Below are 23,914 nucleotides of genomic sequence, written 5' to 3'. Positions count from 1 at the left end.
CTGAAGTTGAAGATGGCCAATCCATGACAATTTAATATAAAACATAAGTAGAAATGGTCTAACAGCCAAAAAGAAAAAGTAAACTCAATCTTAATTTTTCCTGTGTGTGTGTGTGTGTGTGTGTGTGTGTGTGTGTGTGTGTGTGTGTGTGTGTGTGTTTGCCTATTAACAGAGACATGACTTCAGAGAGAGGAAACATCCATCCCAACTATGATTATGAGATTCATGGCTTATTGAGTGTTGTGGTACTGGGGATAGAAGACAGACTTTGCCAATGGTGGACAACATCCTGCCATGGAGCTCTAAATCCCAAACCTTCATATGCCACTGTGCTAATGAATCAACTCTAGGGACAGCATAGAAGACCATGTCACTGGAAATAACACAAGCATGGAGAGTTACAAACACTGTCTAGAAGTCAAGAAGTATGTATATGCTAAGAAAATATTTAAGGAAAAAAAGACTAGACTATAATAGTTTCAGAAATCTTAAGAAATATAATTATAGTCCATTGTTTCCCAGAATCATTCCTTATTCCTATGTAATATATTTTCCTACCCTTCAGATCGCTGAGAACATTTTCCTAGAATCTTCTAATCTTTGTTGTTTTCGGTGAGCCAATTTTCTCATCCAGGGGCTGGATCCTGGAAAGACACTGCCCTGGACTCCTCCATGCAATCACAGGCATCCCTGCCTTTTTTGACCAACTTATTGGGTCCCCAGAAACCATGCTTGCTCCATCTGGCGAAGGCCAAGGGCATTGGGAGCAGCCTCTCCCTGAGAATATTCTAGATGAAAAGTGCCAAAATAACTTCTGACTGGTGTGGCGTGTGCTTTTTGCTAACATTTTCATTTATTTTCCCAGTTTGAAAATTTTAAATGAAGGAAACTGTTGGAACAAAACAGCCTCTGGGCTTGTTGCTATGTGGATTGTTTTCATTATTGAAGAGAATAGAAACATTTGGGGGTTTGTTTTGTTTTCTTCTCTTTTGTAAAACTTTTGAGAAGTTACTCAATACCAGACAATTCTTTTACATGGAAAAGTTTCGCCTAATTAAAAATACTACCTTTAAGGCTATAATCAATTAAAAAATAGCAAGGAATAAAGGTGGGGGATATGTTCAATAAGTAGTATATACATAAAGCTTGAAAAAATTTTTAAAAAAATGAGAAAATAAATTCTGATAAAGATGTGGAGAAAGAAGGACCTCTATTTACTTTTAGTATGAATATAAACTTGTGTACCAAGTATGAAAAATTAGTATGAAAGATTCTCAAAGAAATAGAACCATATGACCCAGTATAGGATACATGAGGATAGACTTGATAGGGCTTTAAACATTACCACAGAGAGAGCTGCACATCCATGTTTACAGATGCACTATTCACAATTTCAGGGGAATGAAGCTAGCCTAGATGCCTATCAGTAGATGAAAGAATAAAGACAATATGGTACACAGACACAAGGGAGTTTTATGTAGCCATAAAAACATAATATCATGACATTTTGGGAGATATTGGGTGAAAGTATTGAATGAAATTAGATAGACTTAAAAGTGTGTGTGTGTGTGTGTGTGTGTGTGTGTGTGTGTGTGTGTGTGTGTGTGTGTAGGTCATAAAACTAGAAAGAGGATCTTGGAGGAGAGGATGAGACCTTAAGGGAGGGTGTCTTAGTTAGGATTTCCATTACTGTGAAACAACACCATAAACAAGGCAACTCTTATACAGGTTAACATTTAATTGGGGATGGCTTACATTTTCAGAGGTTTAGTTCATTATCATCATGGAAGCTTGCAGGCAGACCAGGTGTTGGAGAAGCTAAGAATTCTGCATTTTGATCCAAAGGCAACCAGGAGGAGACTGGATTTGTTTCATACTGGGTGTAGCTTGAGAATTTAAGACTTCAAAGCCCCACCTCTACAGTGAAAAAGTTCCTTTAACAAGGCCACACATCCTCTAATAAGACCATACCTCCTAATAGTGCCATACCCTATGGGTCAAGAATTCAAGCACATAAGTGTATGGGGGGGGGGGGGTTAACCTATTCAAACCACCACATTTTAGAGCCATAACATAATGCAAAATGCATTTAATCCAACTTCAAAAGTCCCCATAGTCTATCACAATCTCAACAATGTCTAAAAATCCAAAGATCAAAGTGTTTTCTGAGATTCATGTAATCTCTTAAGTACAATTCCCTATAAAATCCAAATCAAAAAGTAGATCACATGATTATCACATATCATGGCACAGGATGTACATTACCACATTACCTTCCAAAGCATAGGAAAAGGAGTGCAGTAAGGAAATACTGGACCAAAGCAAGAACCAAAACCAGCTGGATAAATTCCAAACTCTGCAACTCCATGTCTGATGTTCAAGCACTCTTCAGATTTCCAACTCCTTTCATCTTTGTTGACTACAACACACTTCTTTATCTTGGGAAGTATCTACTCCCTGTTAGCATCTGTGTTCAGCAAGTATCTCACAGATGGAGCATCTCTAAAACTCTTGAGTTCTCCAAGTCAATCCAGGCTTCACCTTCATAGCTTCTGGTGTACATCTTCTGCTACTGTTGTTGGTAGTCATCCCATAGTACTGTCATCTTGAAAATAATGGGTCTTATGCTGCAACTGGGCTGCACTTTAACCAGTAGCCTCTCATAGGCTCTCTTCATAGTGGCAAACCTCAGCTTTTTTGAATGACCCATTCAGTCCTGGGACTTCAACTAGCAGAGGCTGCACCTTCACCAATGGCCTCTACTGGCCCCTCACAGTACCTAGCTCAGATGCTCTCCACGACCCCTTCACACCCTTCACTACCAGTACCACCTGGGTGATGATTACACATTACCAAGTCTCGATACTATCACAAGGTACAACCTTAGCCACCTCAAACAATGGCCTTTCTAGACCTCCATGCAGGTACACGCTTGACACATTCATGGCCTCAGCAGCTTTCTTTAGACACAGAGGGAAACTGTGTTATTGATTCTAAAGCAAGAACCACATGGCTAAAACTGTCAAGTTTTGCTGATTGTTGGTGCTGGAACATTTCCCCCTTGTTCAACTATACCTTCACCAACTTGCTGTTTCCAAGGGTTTCTTTTACACCCTAAGCTTAGTGTCCTGGAACTTGCTCTGTCAAATGACCTTCAATTCAGAGATCTGCGTGTCTCTGTCTCCTGAGTACTCAGATTAAAGTTGTGTATTACTACACCTATACCTAAGTTTTTCTTAGAGAAATTAGAGATAATTTCCAGATTAAAACCTATGTCTTCCAGTCTCAAGATCTGGATCAAAGGCATGTTGTCTTCCTGCCTCAAGATCTAGATCACAGGTATGCCCTTTTTTTCTGGATTGCAGCTCATTTCAGATATAGTCAAATTGGCAACTGAGAATAGCCATCACAAATTTACCCCTTGTCAATTTGACACACAACCATATCTCCTTATGTCCAAATGAAAACAATTACCAGATCATAATAACACCTAATATCGTATAACTATCCTTGTACAACCACAAATGTAAAGCAAATGTAGAATAGGTAGTAGTGTCCACCTTTCAACATGCTTTTCACAAGATAGAAGCTTAGCTGTGTACGGTCTTGCTCCATGGTCACCGCTTGTTTAGTTCTATTTAACATATTTAATCTGTTTATTTTCTTCAACACAGGATTTAATGTTTTTTTACTTCCTGGTGCCCCTTTAATCCTTGAACCATAATATTGTATTTGTCCTTTCTCAGCTTGCTTTGTTTGATCAAAACACTCTTCATAAGAGTAAACCATAGGCCATACTATGGTGTTTTGAGATTTCTTTTGTCAATGTATTTAATATAAATCTCTTAGCCTCAGGTAGACTTTTTAGACAAAGGCAAAAAGAAACCACATTCTTCACCAAAATATCATAAGATTATCTCTAGACAATGTACTAAAATTCTCCTCAGGAACTTTTTAAGCCAGGCCCATATAGTTCAAATCACCTTCCAGCACCACTGACTTCCATGCTTCCACTAGAATGGACCATTAAACTCCACTTAAAGCATTCCATGGCTTTCTAATCCAAAGTTCCAATGTCTATATTCCTCCAAACAAAAGATTGGCCAGACCTATCAGAGTGATATGCAGTCCCTGTTACCAACTTCTGTTAGTAGGGTTTCCATTGCTTGGAAAAGACACAATGAACAGGGTAACTCTTAAAAAAGCTTAATATTTAATTGGGCGTGCCTTACAGTTTCAGAGGTTCAGTCCATTATTAACATGGCTCTCTCTCTCTCTCTCTCTCTCTCTCTCTCTCTCTCTCTCTCTCTCTCTCTCTCTTTCATTGAATCAATTTCTGATATTTTGATTTTATTTTTCTTTGTGTTTCCTTTTCATTGGATATTTTCTTTATTTATATTTCAAATGTTATCCCATTTCCTGTTTCTGCTCTGAAAAGTCCCTATTCTCGTCCCCTTCCCCCTGCTCACCAACCCACCCACTCTTGCTTCCTGGCTCTGGCATTCCCCTATACTGGGGCACAGAACCTTCACAGGGCCAAGGCCTCTCCTCCCATTGATGACTGACTAGGCCATCCTCTGCTACATATGCAACTAGAGCCATGAGTCCCACTGTGTGTTTTCTTTGGTTGGTGATTTAGTACCAGGGAGCTCTGGGGGTACTGGTTAGTTCATATTGTTGTTCCTCCTATGGGGCTGCAAACTCCTTCAGCTCCTTGGGTACTTTCTCTAGCTTTTTCATTGGGGACCCTGTGCTCCATCCAATGGATGCCATATACTTCTGTATTTTTTCAGGCACTGGCAGAGCCTCTGCTGGTAAGGATGTGGAGAAATAGAAATATTCCTCCATTGCTGGTAGGATTACACACCAGTACAACCACTCTGGAAATCAGTTTGGTGGTTTCTCAGAAAATTGGACATAGTACTACTGGAAGATCCAGCAATACCACTCCTGGGCATATACCCAGAAGATGCTCCAACATGTAATAAGGACACATGCTCCACTGTATTCATAGCAGCCTTATTTAAAATAGCCAGAAGCTGGAAACAACCCAGATGTCCCTCAACAGAGGAATGGATACAGAAATGTGGTACATTTACACAATGGAGTACTACACAGCTATTAAAAACAATAAATGTATCTAATTCTTAAGCAAATGAATGGATCTGGTGGATATCATCCTGAGTGAGGTAACCCAGTCACAAAAGAATACATATAATATGTACTTACTGAGAAGTGGATATTAGCCCAGAATCTTGGAATACCTTAGATACAACTCATAAAACACCGGAAACTCAAGAACAAGGAAGACCAGTGTGTGGATACTTTGATCCTTCTTAGAAGGGGGAACAAAGTACCCATGGAAGGAGTTATAGAGACAAAGTATGGAGCAGAGACTAAAGGTATGACCATCCATAGACCGCCCCTCCTAAGGTTCTATCCCATATACAATCACCAAATCCAGACACTATTGTAGATGCCAACAAGGGCTTGCTGACAGGAGCCTGATAGAGCTGTCTTGTGAGCCCAGATTTCTACATCTTGATCTAAAGGCATCCAGAAGGAGACTGGATTCATTTCACACTGGGTGTAGCTTGAACATTTAAGACCCCAAAGCCCTACCTCCGCAGTGATAAACTTAAGGCTATACCTCTTCCAATGGGCCATGCATTCAAACACATGAGTCTATGGAGGCCAAACCTATTCAAACCATCACAAAGGGGGAGAAAAGAGACTGTCATGATATGAAAAGAGAGTGATTTGGCTTGAAATCTTAAAAGGCAATGATTTGGGAGGAGGAAGGGAACCAGACAGAGGAGCAGATAGTACTGAGTAGGGTAGTAGAGGAGGGAAAAATGAAAATGAAGTATAATGTATGGAAATGTGTTATGAAAGCATTGTTTGATATACTAACTTAAAATACTTGTTTTTTAAAAATTAAACACATTCATTTAGTCTTAAAGACAAAATAGATAGATATATGTGTATATATGTACATATATATACAGAAATATTATATATAAACATTGTGCATATTTATATATAATAAGGAAGGAAGACAAGATATCTGCATTGATTTAGATCATTACATTTAAGTAAGTTCAAACTAAAGAACTTGACCTGTTTGAAGTTGGCTTCATCCTCCAATACCAATCTCCATTCATAGCTCACATCAAAATATATTTGTTGAGCCTATTATACATCATAAATATTGAGGAACTTTTCTATAAGAAGAGTGTTCAGGTATGACTCAACCATCATGCTAAGGTCCACAATGAGGATGGTAGTATTAAGACAATTGAGAGTTTGAGGGCATTAAGTAGTCCTTGGGTCATTAATTCTGTATCCTCAGAAGACACTGAGTGGTTCTTTGGTAGATCTCATGTGATCTTATGAGTTCTAAGAGGCCACTTATTACATGAAGCAGCCTGACCCTTCCTCCTCTGTCTGTTTTCTGGTTCAAAATGTGACACATTTCTATAACACAAGCTCCTGCCAATAGCACCTACCCTTTTCTGGAAGGTATTCAACAGAACTGTGCTAATAATATAGGACATATGCTATTCATTCCCCAAAACAATGAGCTAAATAAACATTTTTCTTTGTAAAGGTATCTGCCTCAGATATTTCAATATAGTGATGCAATATAAATAAAGCTTCCAGTGATCATATTCATTTCTCTACAAATATCAGATTTCTGCTCATCTTTAAAAATTCAGATTAAATACTCAATGAAGTCTCCCTAGAATAAGCCAGGCATGGATCTTAGCCAATACAGCATTTTTGTTATACCTATAGCTGTTTTCCCAGTGTATTGCTCTATTTCCTATTTTATAGTAGTGCACAAGTTACATTTTGACTTTTCCAATTCCGGTTGAGATAGGATCAAGTCAAAGTCTTACATGAGTTGAACTTAAAATCAGCTCAGATAAAAAGGAAGCCGGATATATTTAAGTGATGTAATTTACCCTTTAAAATAGTATTTCTCAAACCTCATTTGGAAACAAGCTATATAATTTCAATTACATACATTATGAATGCATTCTCAAAATGAAAATATGTTTATTTTAATTTGATAGTTTCCAGATAAGAAAATGAAAATTTGAAGCTATGCTTTCCAGACATACTTTCTGGTGGCTTTGATGGGTTTGGAGGGAGAAAGAAATAGGAGGAAGAGATGGGAGGTGAGACTGAAACTGTTTAAATTAGGTCCAAATTTATTGTTTTTTAAAAATGTGGTACTAACTTACAAGTTTTATTACACACTGGGTTGTTTGTAGATAATAGGCCATATTTTAATGTTTTTACTCTATTGATTTTCAAAAAAAGTAGCACAAAGTAGAAAAATAAAACACATTCTACTGCCAAGTTGTATTATAGAAACCATTCTTTTAACTTTTTTTTTCTTTCTGTCTCAATTTAGTACAGGCTTTCATTTTATTGGAAAGAGAACTACAGTGTGAATAATTTACAGTAACTGGTTATTCTAACTTCACTGGAGCCTATACTTGGTCTGTTTCTTACTGGTAATTAATGTCAGTTGTAAAGACCGAATCATTGGACTGTGACATCTCCACTTTATATATTTTAGTTTGGTCTCTGAGTACTGTGGGGAAGAAACCAAAGCAAAGAGACATCCATCTTCCGAAACACACAGGTAATGTGGAAAGAGTATCAAAATGGCCTCTAATTTTCTGTCTACCTGCTAATTAACACAGCTCTCTGACCTCATCAGACAAGTTTCTTATGTAGTGGATGTTGGTTAACATGGAAACTCTAAGTACAGAGAATAAGTGTCAGGGGAGTGTTCAGTCCCAACTGGAACATTTATAACACATTTCTTCCCTGAATGGCTGAAGGACCACTGTAGAAAAAAAGGAGAAGAAAAAATTGTAAGCGTCAGATGTTAGTGAGGACTTGGGCAAAATACAGTGTCTTAGAGACATGATAGGACCCTGAACTCGTGAACTCACTGGAACAGTGGTTGTCTGTATCTGATCAAGACAGTCAACATTCTAGTCTAGAGTCTCCACCCATAAGTAAGGTCCTATTGACAGTTTGATGGCTTGTAAAGTGAGATAGTCAGGTTTCTTCAAGGATATTATTGTCTATGGTAGGTCAATCATGATACAATAGATGTGCACACACTGAGGAATATATTATCAACACAAATTGGAATCTGCAAGTTATTTTAAAAGAATGAGGAGAAGGAGGAGGATGTGAAGGAGAAAGAAAAGATAATGACACAAAGTTGGGTGGGAATGGGTAAGTAGATGGATGAAAGGATCTGGGGTAAATATCAAAATACATTGTAAACAGGTGTGAAATTTTTCAAGAATAGATCAAAATATTATGTTTTTAAAAGCAAAAAAAAAAAAAGAGAGGATATAAGAGCATATAGGCAACTCCGTGCTAGTCTTAGAGACTATGTAGCTGTTCTATTCTCTTCTTCTGGGCTGATAGATGAATGAAAAGGGAAGGTAGTATATTGCAGTGTTGTTTTGTCTGTTCTCCTGCAGACAACTATGGACCAAGAACAGCAAAGGCCCATTTTCTTCACTGCATGAGGAACTATCTGGAAAAGAGGAGACATGTGCTCTTGTGTGATCTCATCTGGTTCCTACCCTTTGCTATCATGCTAGGCAGGTCACCCTATCATGTTCTGAGCAAGGGAATTCAGAACAGGGGTCAGTCCTTCCCAGAGCTATCACTAGCTAATTCTTACTTCATGTAGCACATTACTTTTACTGGAACTATGTGTGAACATTCCAGGACTTGGCCAATGCATATTAGGTCTCCTCTGACTCTCAGTTCATATGACACTAGCTCATAGTTCTTTCACTTCTTAGGATATGCTCTACAGTACTTGTATATTTCTTTCAATGCTGACTTATTAACTTAACTTGTGTAACTATTGGAACTAATATCTATCTCTTATGAGGCTGCATGACCATTGTTGCTGGGGCACATTTGCATGCCATTATATTCTCTTAACTAGTACAAAATACTTCTCATGCTAACACTAGGTAAGGATACTTATGCTAAGGCAAATTCTGGAAAATGCATTAATACATACACATTTCTAATGCCTTGTTTATTTATATGATTTTCATGTTATTCTGGCCAAATGCCACATCTTCCTATTCTCTATATTCACTCCAACTCTGCGCAGCCATAAAGCCTGAGTTTCATATAAGGTTTCATATAATTCTCCCTAATCTGTTCTTTGATCTTCTTGGTTCATCCTCTTGTTGGCCTCAACTGATGCCTACAGATTGTCTACAGGATACACTTGAACAGATGCCTAGTATAATGGTATGGAAGGGTCTTCATTACCTAACTACACTCTTCTGCAGTGACCTCTATGTCACAGCCTCTGAGCCCATCCATACTCAATTCCTCTGGAAGACTGACCAAACTCTTGACATACTAAAATATCATTGCCCCTTCTTTGTGTCATAAATACTCTAGCATCCTGCATATAAAGACAGTCCCTTATGTTGTTTGAAGACTCCTGAACTCTAAGGTCAAGGTTACAGCATTCTGCTCTGTGTTTTGACACATCTATAACCAAACCCTTTCCATAAGATGAAACATGTCATGGTGTGCTGTGTAGGGATTTCCACTGAGTAGTATCATTTCCTTCTGGAGACTCATGGGAGAAAGAAAGAGATAAAGAAAGAGAGAGAAAGAGAGAAAGAGGCAAAGAGAGAAAGAAAGAAAGAAAGAAAGAAAGAAAGAAAGAAAGAAAGAAAGGAAGGAAGGAAGGAAGGAAGGAAGGAAGGAAGGAAGGAAGGAAGGAAGGAAGGAAGGAAGGAAGAAATCTTATAAGCGTATAAGTCTCAAAAAAAAAAAAAGCATATAAGTCTCAAGAAGTCCCCGAAACTTACAAAATTAACAAGGACTATTCCCAAACTTACACATAAAAATAACAGTTGCAGAAGAGAAGAGATTCTGAGCATCTGAGCTTTCTGCATGTCAAGCAGCTGGCTTCAGGGATACAGCTTCTGTGAACCATCACTCAGCCTAGGGTAGATATTTTGGCTATGCTGTTGCATTTGAGACATCCATGCTCCTATAAAAAAATCCTTTACCAGTGCTTCAGAAGTAACTCCCCCAAAACTAGTGTTTCACCATGATGGGTGCTGGTAGAAGTGTTGCTTTGGTCTGCCACTGGTGTCCCAACTGGAATAAATAGATACTTATCTATGACTCATGTCAATATGTGTTAGCATCCTCATTACTCAGTTATTTGCTCCCAGTCAGAATTCTTGAGAACTGTATAGTGCTTAAGCATGTATGTCTAGTAATGAGTAAAGAACCCGATGAATTGAGTTAAAGAAGGAATTAATAGATTTAAGAATACAAGTTTGGATTCCTAGGCATGAAAACAAGAATGGTGCTTAGGGCAGGATGGAACAGGGCAGACATGTGACATGTGACAAAGCACAGAAACTTGAAGTCTATCAGCCCTCTCATATCATTTGTCTACTGCCCTGCTCCTGGGTGGCAGCAGGGTCTGTACCATATAAATTCTGAGAGAGGATGGAAAAGAAGTAGGGCATATATAGGCTATAAAATTTGGGAGGTCAAAATAAGGTCTGACCTCATACAGCCATGTCTGAAGGACAAAGGAATAGCAGGAGAGTTAAAAAAAAAACTTGATAAACAGGAAAGTGGGAGGAAGGCTGGAGAACAGCCATAAGATGTCAAGATGCTGGACACAGTGGCACACTTCATATCTGCTACTGATTAAATGTGGTAGTCAAACACCAGCACCATTAAAATCATGAGGGAACAGAGCCATTAAAGTCATGGATGATTCAATAGTCTTTATAGAATTTTGTTTGTCATCTAGTCCCTTGAACTTGATCAGAGTAGAACAAGCCTCTAATCTGTTCTCAAATGTGATGGATACAGAAATCCAGATTCATAACAGAGGCTGTGTCTCAGCTGATCTTCAGTCAGGTTAGCTCAGTCCTCCAGAACATGAAGATACTCTTTAGTAAGAATAGGTATCAGTAATTTAATTCTAGGGCTAACTAGCTATCCTTCTAACTTTGAAAGAAATCAGAAACATAAGAGAGACAGCTTAGCAGTTGAAAGTACATGCTGTACTTTATAGGACTGGGTTCTGGTTCCCAGTATCGTGTCAGTTGGCTCTCAAGAACCCGAAACTCCAGCTCAAAAGCATCAGATGCCATCCTCTTGGCGCACTTATGTACCCACCTGTATATACACACACACACACACACACACACACACGCAGAGAGAGAGAGAGAGAGAGAGAGAGAGAGAGAGAGAGAGAGAGAGAGAGAGAGAGAGAGAGAGAGAGAGAATGAACTCTTTAACAAGGAAATCTATTACATACCCTGAAAAGATAGAAAGAAGGGAAAGAAAGATGGGAAAAGAAAGGAAAGGATGTGTTGGGATAGAGGTTGTCTCCATACTTCAGATTGTCTCCAACCAAGCAAAGCTGTTTGAAATTCAGCCTATCAATTTCTGTGACCTAGGACAATAACAAATGTTCCAAAGTCTTTCTGTCTTTGTCTCTGTCACTGTCTCTGTCTCTGTCTCTCTGTCTCTCTCTCTGTCTCTGTCTCTCTCTCTGTCTCTGTCTCTGTCTCTCTCTCTCTCTCTCTCTCTCTCTCTCTCTCTCTCTGTGTGTGTGTGTGTGTGTGTTTAGGTGTTTACTCTGTTTCCAGCTTTATTATCCTCAGTTTCGACATAGCTACATGACATGAAACACATAAAAGTTTACATGCCTAAACTGTCCTGTCTTTTCTCTGTCTTTTTTTGTGGTCTACATTACACTTTAATAGCTCTCTTCCTTATCAGGATGTGATTTTCAAACAAGATCCACCCAACCCAGACACCACACACCAAACAACCACTTTTAATGAGCTCTATGCATCCAGTACTCCATGGCTAGGAACCAGAAAATCAAGGACAATATTTGCACACCAGTGTCCAAAGTCTGCCCACACTACTTTGATTGTTTCTTTCCTTGAGAAACATGAAACATACTCTTGTTTACACACCCCTCCATGCCTGCCTCCCCTCTGACTTTGGTGTCCCCCCTTGTGGATCCTAAGGTAGAGCTTGTATGTTGTATTGAGTGCCTTAAACATTAAACTCTTCAAAGACACCACTGTCATGTTCATGTGTTTCTATGAATGCCTTGCATGTTAGATGGAAATGCATGTATGAGGTTTAGAGAATAGGGATTAGAGAATCTGATTGTCTACTTATCTCCTGAGTAAATGGATTTTGAATATTAAACCAAAGAATGTGTTTTGGAGGGTGTGAGGGTTCTTAACTTGCAGTTTAGACATTGTGAAAGTGCAGCTTAGAAGCTAACTCATTGTATTCTCAGGTGGTCTGAGTCACCTAGTGTGCTCTTTTGCTTCTAACGACATGGCAGTAATATCACCTTCTTCTCTGTTTGTAAGATATCACTTTCTGGCCTGTCGTGTTGGCAACTTGTCACCACACTCCCTAAAGATGCTGTCAAATTCTGCTTTAAATTATACACACAACACAGCAATAGACTGTACAGCAACAAATTTGGAGGCTCTTAGTTGTTTCACTACCAAATAACTTCAGTGGCAGATGCCCTCAAAGTCATTTGTTTGGCACCTTGGATTGGAATATTGTGAGTACTGGGTGGCTGCCTAGGTTTCTGGTGCTGGCTTAGAGGGCCCTCATTTGCTCCTCATCTGAGTCCTTCTCTTCTTTTTCTTTCCTCTACTGATGCAGAGGAACACTAGAAAAAAAATGGCATCTCATATCTCGATCATGTCAATTGATTTATATGACCCTCATAGCCCTACCTATCCTAGGACTCAAAAAGAAGTACAGACTTTAGAGTGGCATTTGATATCTTTCCCTAGAAACTAGACTATTCATAAGCCAATTATTTTGAGATACTAAAATGAATCTACTAATAGAAATATAATTTTAATTTATAGGTTGCTGTTTAATTGGATAAAGAGACTTTGTGCATGTCAGGTATTCCTCAATATTTTTGGAGATACAGATATGATTAAAGTCTCTATAGGCACTGGATACAGTTGAGCTAGCAAGAACACTATCTGTTCTGGCTGAGGACCTAGATTCTGTTTCAGCATCAACATGGTAGATTAGAGTCATCCATGGGCATGCATGTGGTGTACATACATACATACATACGTACATACACACATACAAATACAGAATCAAACAATCATGTACATAAAAATAATTCAAAATGGCTTTAAAAAGATTTTAGCTATGGCATAAAATAAAACATAAGCTTTTACAATGATTTATTTGATTTTGGTATCTGTGGTTGAATTGTGCTTGCTTACACCAATAAGCTATATTTAAGCCTTTAATTCCAGTAGCAGTAAATAAGACTAAGATCTCTAAGGATATAACTTAGAGGGCTTCAGACAATGGTTCTCAACCTATCTAATGTAACCATTTAATAAGTTCCTCTTTTTGTGGGTACCCTAACCATTATTTTTGTTACTATTTCATAACTATAGTTTTATTACTGTTATGAATCATAAGTATCTGGTATGTTATATATCTAATATGTGACCTCCCAAGGGGTCATGACCCACAGGTAGAAAACCACCGTCTTAAGGTGTAGGAACAGGCTAGTAGTGGAACACTTGCCTAATGTATATAAGGTGATAGGCTCTATTCCTAGCATCAACAACAAAAAATATAAAGAAAAGGTGTGTTAAGAATCTTGGTTTGCAGTCAGAATGGCTAAGATCAAAAATTCAGGTGACAGCAGATGCTGGCGAGGATGTGGAGAAAGAGGAACACTCCTTCATTGTTGGTGGGATTGCAAGCTGGTACAACCACTCTGGAAATCAATTTGGCGGTTCCTCAGAAAATTGGACATAATACTACCAGAGGATCCCCCAATACCTCTCCTGGGCATATATCCAGAAGATGTTCCAACCGGTAAGAAGGACATATGCTCCACTATGTTCATAGCAGCCTTATTTATAATAGCCAGAAGCTGGAAAGAACCCAGATGCCCCTCAACAGAGGAATGGATACAGAAAATGTGGTACATTTACACAATGGAGTACTACTCAGCTATTAAAAGGAATGAATTTATTAAATTCCTAGGCAAATGGATGGATCTGGAGGGCATCATTCTGAGTGAGGTAACATATTCACAAAGGAACTCACACAATATGTACTCACTGATAAGTGGATATTAGCCCAAAAACTTAGGATACCCAAGATATAAGATACAATTTGTTAAACGCATGAAACTCAAGAAGAACGAAGACCAAAGTGTGGACACTGTGCCCCTTCTTGGAATTGGGAACAAAACACCCTTGGAAAGAGTTACAGAGATAAAGTTTGGAGCTGTAAAGAAAGGATGGACCATCTAAAGACTGCCATATCCAGGGATCCATCCCATAATCAGCTTCCAAACGCTGACACCATTGCATACACTAGCAAGATTTTGCTGAAAGGACCTAGATATAGCTGTCTCTTGTGAGGCAATGCCGGGGCCTAGCAAACACAGAAGTGGATGCTCACAGTCAGCTATTGGATGGATCACAGGGCCCCCAATGGAGGAGCTAGAGAAAGTACCCAAGGAGCTAAAGGGAACTGCAACCCCATAGGTGGATCATTATTATGAACTAACCAGTACCCCAGAGCTCTTGTCTCTAGCTGCATTTGTATCAAAAGATGGCCTAGTAGGCCATCACTGGAAAGAGAGGCCCATTGGACTTGCCAACTTTATATGCCCCAGTACAGGGGAATGCCAGGGCCAAGGGGTGGGGGTGGGTGGGTGGGGAACTGGGGGGGGGGAGTGTATTGGGGACTTTTTGGATAGCATTGGAAATGTAATTGAGGAAATTACCTAATAAAAAAAATAAATAAAAAAAAAAGAATCTTGGTTTGAACTCATTACTTATTAACTGATTTACACTAACTTCAATGGTATGTGTGTGTGTGTGTGTGTGTGTGTGTGTGTGAGAGAGAGAGAGAGAGAGAGAGAGAGAGAGAGAGAGAGAGAGAGAGAGAGAGAGAGAGGAGCTAAACAGAAATGGCTATATACAGAAGTAGAGATTGGAGATTTAAAGCTGTAACTGAAAAATTCCAAGATCCAGCAGAATGTGAGAAAGTAAAGAAAGATTCTCCATAGAGGGACCATGATCCTGTCAATTACCTTGATTTAAGATCTTTTATAGAATTGTGAGAGAATATCTTTTTAGTGGGGTTAATCCACTCAGTTTTTGACATCAGACCTAGGAAACAAATACACTGTTCTGGGTATTTCAATGTCCAAATAATAATGCCATTCAAATAGCTTAGTCTCAAAATATTTACAACTCACTGTGTTGAAATTGTATTTGGCAAGTTGTAGTTAGTACTTTTCTCTGTAAGCAGACAAAGCTGAGTGACCAAATCTTATGGGACACCAAATGGAATGGTATCCACAGAGCCTTGTATTGCATCTGTCCTCTCTTTGGCATCATGATGAGCTTGCTGCCATGGTTTCACATTGCCACAGAGTGGTGATAGCAAGTTCAGCCTGGAACTTTTCCCACGTTAGCAGACCCTTTAGTTTCTCTGACAATTTTATTACTTGTTCCTTTGTCCAGAGAAGGCTTCTTCGATATTCCAATGGAAATTGCATTGCTCTGACCACTTACAAAAAACCCCATCTCTTCACCAATACCTAAGCAATTGTCTAAATATGCCTTCCCAGGACTTGGGAGGCTGATATAGAAGGATCCCTGGAGCTTAAGGGACTGAAAATCAATCTAATGATCAGTGAGCACCAGGTCCCAGTGAGAGACCTTGTTTCAGAAAGCAAAAGACAGGCAGCAATACTGAAAAATGACACCTGAAACTGATGTCTGGCTCACACACATGCACACACATGCACCTGTGTACACACACACACACACACACACACACACACACCCTTTCTGTGTTATATTTGAGATTCAGAAAACTGTACCATCAGAGTGTATGGTCTTCCATATTTCAAGAAAAATCTGGTTTGTGTAAGTTTTGAAAACAGGAGTATTATATTCAGCTAGTATGCTACATTTCCTCTTATTTTTAGCCCAGGATGTTTCCATTTTCTTCTAATGATTATAAGCTAGCAAAACAACAGTAATACTAAATGATGTCTGTTATCATTTTCTAAGGATTCTGAATTTTATTTGGGCCTACAGAATTGAAAACACTGGTTTCTTTTCATGACTTGATGTTGTTACCAGATGAACCCATCAGTTAGCTCTGAGTTTCTCCCAAGTGATTAGAAAATAAATTGTTATAGAAAGAGAAAGTGTTGAATTATTCAAACACAAAGTCATTCTTAAACAGATTCATGCCTTGTAGTCCATTTTCTTTTTTGTTTTTAAATATTTTTTATTTACATTTCAAATGCTGTCCCGAAAGTTCCCTATGCCCTCCCCCGCCCTGCTCCCCTACCCACACACTCCCACTTCTTGGCCCTGGCATTCCCCTATACTGGGGCATATAAAGTTTGAAAGACCAAGGGGCCTCTGTTCCCAATGATGGCTGACTAGGCCATCTTCTCCTACATATGCAGCTAGAGACACGAGTTCTATGGGTACTGGTTCATATTTTTGGACTGCCCTCCACGTAGAGGACCATGTAGCATGGACTTAGTGCTTGCCAAACAGCCAGTTTTGCACTTAGAACAATTAACAAGAGCATGAAGAAATTTCAACACCTGGTTAATTTGTGAAAAGTCTAAACAGACTTTTCTTATCAGTTGGCTTGCATGACTCCTAACATCTCAGGAACTTAGAGACAGACATTTTGTGACTCAGACATGTACAAAATGGACATTTGAGTACAAGGATGACATCACATGAATCATCTTCCACTTATTTCCCCCCACATGATTGGTTTTGATATAAAATTAATCAAGATGAAAATGTCAAGTTTACCAATGTACATATTTATAGATGGGCACACTCTACTAAGCCATTCCATGGATTTCAGAGTAACTGGGTATATTTCAGCTCAACTCATTAACTGGTTTAATCTTCCAAAATTTTACAATTCCTAGAATTTTTTCTCAATGCATTCTGGTCCCTACCATTTTGAGTAGAATCACATAACCTAATTCATACTGAGGCATATGTGCCTGATATCATTTAGTGTTGAGTCCCTTGAAGTGTAAATGGGTATTTGCACAATCCATAAATGGACTTCTATTTGTTGCATCTGGCATTATATTCTTCCAGAAATATAAAAAATAAAGCAAACATTGAGTAATCAAAATAAAATCTTGAAGCAGAGAAAAGTACCATGAAGTCTAAAGTCAAATCTCAGAGAGAGCTGTTTGCCCCAAGTGTAACTAGGAGATTTGGTTAAGACCCTGACCTGGTCCTAATTGTCTGTGGAGGTCATGAAGCAGACTTATGTGTCCTGTATTAGACTCTGAACACACCCAGCCTTACCCTGAACAAAGCTATACCCGAAAGCATTTGAAAGACAGGAAGAGGGGACAGTGGTTCTTTCCCTCTTCAGAAGAGCAGTGGCACTTTGCTGAGAATAAAGCAATGGTTACTGGAGACAAACAAAACAGAAGAAAGGAATAGAAAATGTGGTTTCCAAGAAATAGTTTCAACCAAAAAGTAATTCCAGCTAGGAAGATGGTTCAGTGGGGAGGGGGGGGTGGGTATGTCTTGCAAGCATGAGGGCTGGAGATACATTCAGATTATCTGTACCTATCTAAATACCTTATAGTGTTAGGATCTACCCAATATGTGAGAAGCAGAGGATCCTCAGAGCAAGCTGAGTAGCTGGACTAGCTAAAAGGTAAACTCAATATATAAGATGAAGAAATGAGAAAACACCCGGTATCAACCCCTTGGCCTCTGCACACACACACACACACACAGGCACACATACACACATACACACAGGCACACAGGCACACATACACACATGCACACAGGCACACAGGCACACATACACACATGCACACAGGCACACATGCAAGCATTCATTAACGCATACATACATATACAGGCAATAAGGTAACATTTACATCCTGGTTATAATTATAATATTTTATAATATTTACATTCTATGTATATGTATGCACTTGTGCCCTTCTCTCAGCATGGTAAATATTCATAAGGAAAAGGAAATGGGAAATGTGCCCTAGCTTTTCATCATTTCATTTGGATCCGTGTCTATTTTTAAAGCTTTTTTAATTTAATAAATCGAAGGTCAAAAAAATCAACTCTGGGCTATGAATAGATCTCAGAGCAATGACTTTTGCAGCATCATGGAAACAGACATCACATTGTCTCCATCAAGCATTGACAATAGCTTCCAGCGTTCTATACTCTTGTTTAAATATATAAAAAAAGGCAATGGCTCCCTTCAGGGCAAACTTTGAAGTATCTTTTACAATATTGTTGCATATTTGAAAATTGTGTTAAGAATCATTAGGCTTGCCACATTGAGGCACACAAATAAATGTAAGTGTAAGGAAGCAAGCAAGGGAGGAGCTGCCTTCTAGATACTTTCAGGTGAGTCTCCTCCTCTTGTTCTTAGAGACAGCGAACACTAAGTTTTTCAGGCTATTCTTTTCTTGCCTTAAGAACTATGATATAATTCGATTTCTTTACATTTTATAATCTTTTTCCCTGTGACGTCTAAACCATGGTAAGTAAAGACTTCCCTCAGAGGCTCCCAGTGACCTGGTCCAGGTACTAAAGCTGGAACTGCTGCTACTGAACTTCTGTGGCTGTCAGCTCTTCAAGACAAAAATCATCAAAGCTAAAAGCTCCGTGTTACCTCTTTGCAGCCTCCTGAGACAAAGTAGCTAGGAAGGAGGAGTGGGCTGGATAGATCAATCTCTCTTTTTCTTTTGATTTATTGTGCAAAAACACAACATTAAAAAAATCCACAAAATTTACCATTTGAAACACTAATTCAGCTCACTGGCTTTAACTACGTGCACACTGTTGTATAACCTCAGTCATCATCCAGCCCCATGATTTTTTTTTTTCACCTTCTCAAACTGACTCTATTATACACTTTCCAAACCAAATCTGTATGCGTTAAATAACCACTCCTCGTGATCTTTTTCTCCAAGGTCTTAAAGATCACCATTCTACTTTCTGTTTCTACAGATTTGACCATACCAGGAACCTCATAAAAGAAGCACAAGACCTTCTGTGAGTGCAACGTTTCACTTAGAGGAATGTCTTCATTGTAATCCATGTTATAGCATGTCAGAACCCCCTTCCATTTTCAGCATGAATAATATCCTAAAGTATGCATAGACCACATAGTGATTATCCGTACCCTACATATGAGTGTTGATGACTAGCATAGTCCCTTGCCACTTTGTTTTAATAGTGGCTTTAATTTTGCTATTTAGCACATTTGGGATCCCAGACTAATAGACAAGATGAAATTCCCCCCTCATGGGAAAATTGAAACCAAATGAAAAATTGGATGGGAAAGACAAAACAATTCACCTATTTATGTGCATACTGAAAAAACTCTCTTCTGAAGGAGAATAATCTACATGTTTGTTCACTGTTCTTGTGCAACTAATACTATGCGGAGACCTACCATTTACTACAGTTTCATTCAAATTTCAATTAGTCTAAGAATTAGATATGATTTAAACATATCTGAACGTGTTTAGACATTTATATAGCATAGTGTCTCTCTGATATAGAATACTATGGATACATGCCTCAAATGTAAAAAACAATAATGGCAAGGTACTAGGCACATATTCACTTCCTAAGGGCGGGGGGGTGGGCATTTTATTTCTTTGCTCTTGGAGAAAAAGGACCAAGCCACCCATACAAATGACTTTTCCATTTATCAAGGCAAAAACACAAACATGAAAGCCCATTATCTATGGAAGTTGAATGCATTAAGAAAGAGTCACTAATCATAGCTCAAGCCATCTTTTATCATAGGGCATTTTGTTCACTGTTCCTTTAGTGGCTACATGGGGAGACAATGACATCTTACTCAGCCACTTGACATTAGTGGATAGATTTTCTAGATCTGGGCAGAATTCTCTTGCATTACTTAATGTGATCTTCAACTGAACAATTTATATTACAGATTAAACAGCTACTTGGAAAAAAAAAGACAGTGCTCCAAATTTTCAAAAGACCAATACTGTCAGGAATATTCTCTTATAGTATAAGTGGGGAATAAAAAGCCTGGGAAAACTTTCATTAAGTAACAAAGGCATAATAACTTAGCCCAGCTCAACATTTACTTCATAGTCTCCATTGCTCTGAAATCTTTGTTGCATAACTGAGTAATGTGAGAATGACCCCCAGAACCACAGAAATAGCCTACACTTGGTTTAGACTTTTATGGAACCAATTTTCACAAAATTCTTATGATTGGCAGATGACCAGCCACAGTTAAGCTGGACACACAGCAGTGCATTGACATTGCATCAAGATGCCCTATCCTAACTGGTGAAAAGTATATAGCAGGTGTTCCATCTCCCTTAGTCTGGATTTTGACAACCAGATAGAAAATACCAATGAAAGCACACCAAGTATGTTGGAATCTAGGGTCAGATATTTCTTTTCCAACAGAGCACACACCTATTGGGTACATTTTGGAGTTTATCTGAGACAGGAATTGAGAGGGTTCATCCTCTTAAGGGTGACCACTTCAGCACTTTAGTAGTTCAGTATTTGTAAACACAAAGCATCAGAGCTCTCCCACTGTGTGAAATATGACCTTGGCAAGCAGTCCATATAAGGTTTCATGTCTTGCCTTGAAAATTAAGGATAAGTCCAGTTTGGTGGGTACACTTTTAATCTCAGCACTTCAGAGGTAAAGCAGGAAGATCTCTGTGAATTCTGAGCCAGCCTGGTTTACATAGTGAGTTTCAAGACAACCAAAGCTACATAGTGAGATACTGTCATAGAAAAACAAAAACAAACAAAAAGCATGGGTAAAAAGAATGTCTTTGCAAGATTGTTAAGAGAAATCCTGTTGAGATTCATATCTATAGCAAAATGGGTACTTGTTTAATAGTGGTCACTATTCTCACTAACTTAAAACATTTCACATCTAATTATAGCCTCTGTCACAAAGAATTGTTAGTCTAGGCAATTTCTGTATTCTCATCCAGAGACACATAAGCAAAATCATTGAAGTAACATTAGAAACATCTATAGGAAAGTGTTAAGCCAGGCCATCTGGGACCTGACATTTATAGAATTTGTGAGTGGGACTTTATCATATTATAAATGTTTTAAAATGAAGAATATGAAATTAAATGAGATATACAAGGCCTTACTGGGTCCTGTGCAAGTGAAACACTCCACAACATAAGGGGTACTAGCTAGCAGATGAATTTGCCTCTGCATAGCTTTCTCATGAGCTACTCTAATGCTGAGCCTCCCTTGAAAGGTCCAGTGGGTTTGGCTTCTAGTTTTCTACAAGGATAAAGTAACTCTTCTGGAAAGGACAGCTAATAGATGGCTAGAGATGGTGTGGAGAGATAGAAGACAAGCTGGCCAATGGCTGACATTTTAGCCTTGTAGACATCCCACTGAGACACATTTCTCTCTGTGCTGGTGGGTCTTCCATGGTCTAGAATATTTCCTCTTAATTGTTAATAGGTCCATTATCTGGTCCTAATGAGCCACCTTATACACAATCTTAGTGGCCTTGCAGGAAGCCTCAGTCGTATGAACTATTATTCTTGTGCTTCTCGTGCTGGCCAGTGGATTCTAGATTTAGAATATCACACTATAACTCCTCATCCTATTTGTAACTCTGTGAGTAAGAAACAGAAAGCAATGAAACAAGCTCCACCTACTTGGGTTTAGGTTATGCTAGATAACAAAACTATAAAATAATGTGTGTACATCCAGAAAAGAGTAGACATGCTCATATGGACAGGGGACTCATGAGTCACCAACCCTTCATGAAAAACTACAGTCAACTCAAAAATGCTGAAAGCAGAAGAAATCCCCTTCCCCAGAGAAGAGCACATCAATTGATTATTTTGTACCAAATGGTCAGCCCTGAAGACACACATACAAGTACTGCCATACAGACTGAACAGGTTATATTTAGGAATAACTGTCTATACATATATGTATATGCATGAATTAATTATCAATGAGAAAATAGGCAATTAGTTTAAAAGAGAAGTGAGTAGATGGGAGGGTTGGGAAGGAGGAAAGGAAAATGAAGGCAAATGTATTATAAACTCAGGTTTTTAAACAATTAAGGTTTCTGTTATGTGACAAGAGAAACTTTTGTGTCTTTAGTTTTTTTAACATTCATATTATCTACATATAAGGATAAAATTTTAAAGGTTAACACACTTTGCCTTGTGTCCTATTTGGAAATCATTAGTTTTTTTTTTTTTCTTGCACTGATACTCTATAATTTGCTTACCCAACTGTCCTTTTTTTAGAAATGCAATCAGAAACTACAATGTGAATCCACTGTGCAAGACTTCAGAATGGCCATATGGAAAGAGGCGGGAGCAGGGGGCGTCGCAAGCATTGCAGAAAGATGGAAAAGCAACTGAGCATACACTGCAGGGGAGCAGATACCACATGCAAATGTTTTGGATCACTGGAAGTCAGAATTAAAACTGAGCATGCTTGAAACACAATTTGGTCCAACAAATACACTTATGTTAGATATGCATTCCACATAAATGCAGTGATATTCACCAAAGGGCATGTATCAAAGTGTTCATAACAGGATTTCTCAAATTTCATTAATGAAGCTTTCCTCCCCCTCCCCCACCTTGACAAATGAATGGCTGAGTGGTTTGTGATATATTCGTTCAATGAATTTCCACAACAAGGGAAGCAGACTACAACTACATGCCACAAAATGAATAAAATGAGATAAAACTTTCTAAATGGCATCATTAATGCAAAGAATTCAGGATAGGTGTTATTTTTGGCTGACTGGTGGTTCCAGAGAGCCTTGGGAGACCTGCTCATGCTCATTTTCTGGTTCTGATGATAGCTACAGCACATAATGATTATTTGACTTCCCCATAAGCCACATGTACAGTTATGTGCATGTGTGCAGCACTTTCATGAGGAGATGACTTTCAAATGTCTTGTCTTTGTTGAAATGATGGAGACTGTCAACAGGGTAGCATGACAACTTGAAGAACAAGGCTACAACACTATGCAATTCCCAAGTAATAGAAACCATTTACTTTATAGGCTGCTGAAAGGGTCACACATAAAGAAACAAGTCACATCTTTCCTGTTTCTAGCGTGAATAAGTCACAAGAAAGAGTGGCTTCAGAAACATCTACAAGATCAAAATACTTCAGACCAATCTCCACTACCCAAATCTCCCTTGAAGGAAATGTAGTGTTATCAAATTTAAGATAAACACATTTTCTCCAATGGTCTTTCTCATTTCCTGCCATTTTTACTTTGGCACATCCTGCTCTGTCATGTTGTCCCTTTTTGCAAGGGCTTAATCAATAGACTTAAAAATAGTCATTCAAGAAGAATTTTCTATGAACCTTTTTCTGCAGGGATCTTTCTTGCTTACCTCCAGTTTTCATTTCCTGTCTCTTGACCTGTTTTTAACTTATTACAAAGTTAATTTGAAATGTCTAACCTGTTGCAACATGTAGTTCATATCAGGGTAATTTTAATCAGAAACATTTTGAAAATTTAATTAAATATCAGAGTGTTTATCTCTTTAGTTCCAAAACAACTTTCTGTTTCAATAAAGATGAGGGCACAGTGACCAAGGCTGATGTTAAAACCTCTATGAAAAATTTTCCATGATAAATCTGGTGGACCATTTACTGAGACCTGGCAAAGACAACAGGTCAGGCATTTTATGCTAAAAGAATACAAGGAAATGAAAAGGAAAATTTAAAAAGAAAATAAAA

At 38.5% G+C, this 23,914-nt stretch overlaps 1 protein-coding gene across 4 annotated transcripts in view; it reads right to left on the bottom strand.

Moving 5' to 3' along the window:
• The window catches only part of Frmpd4 (FERM and PDZ domain containing 4), a 667,256-nt gene that overhangs the window by 402,159 nt on the left and 241,183 nt on the right, over positions 1–23,914 (bottom strand). The gene's annotated exons all lie outside the window — the stretch shown is intronic.

This window comes from Mus caroli, unplaced genomic scaffold (genome assembly GCF_978045245.1).
Source record: "Mus caroli unplaced genomic scaffold, Mus_caroli_1 scaffold_5, whole genome shotgun sequence".
NCBI classification, from domain to species: domain Eukaryota; kingdom Metazoa; phylum Chordata; class Mammalia; order Rodentia; family Muridae; genus Mus; species Mus caroli.
This window is presented reverse-complemented; position numbering and strand designations above follow the sequence as displayed.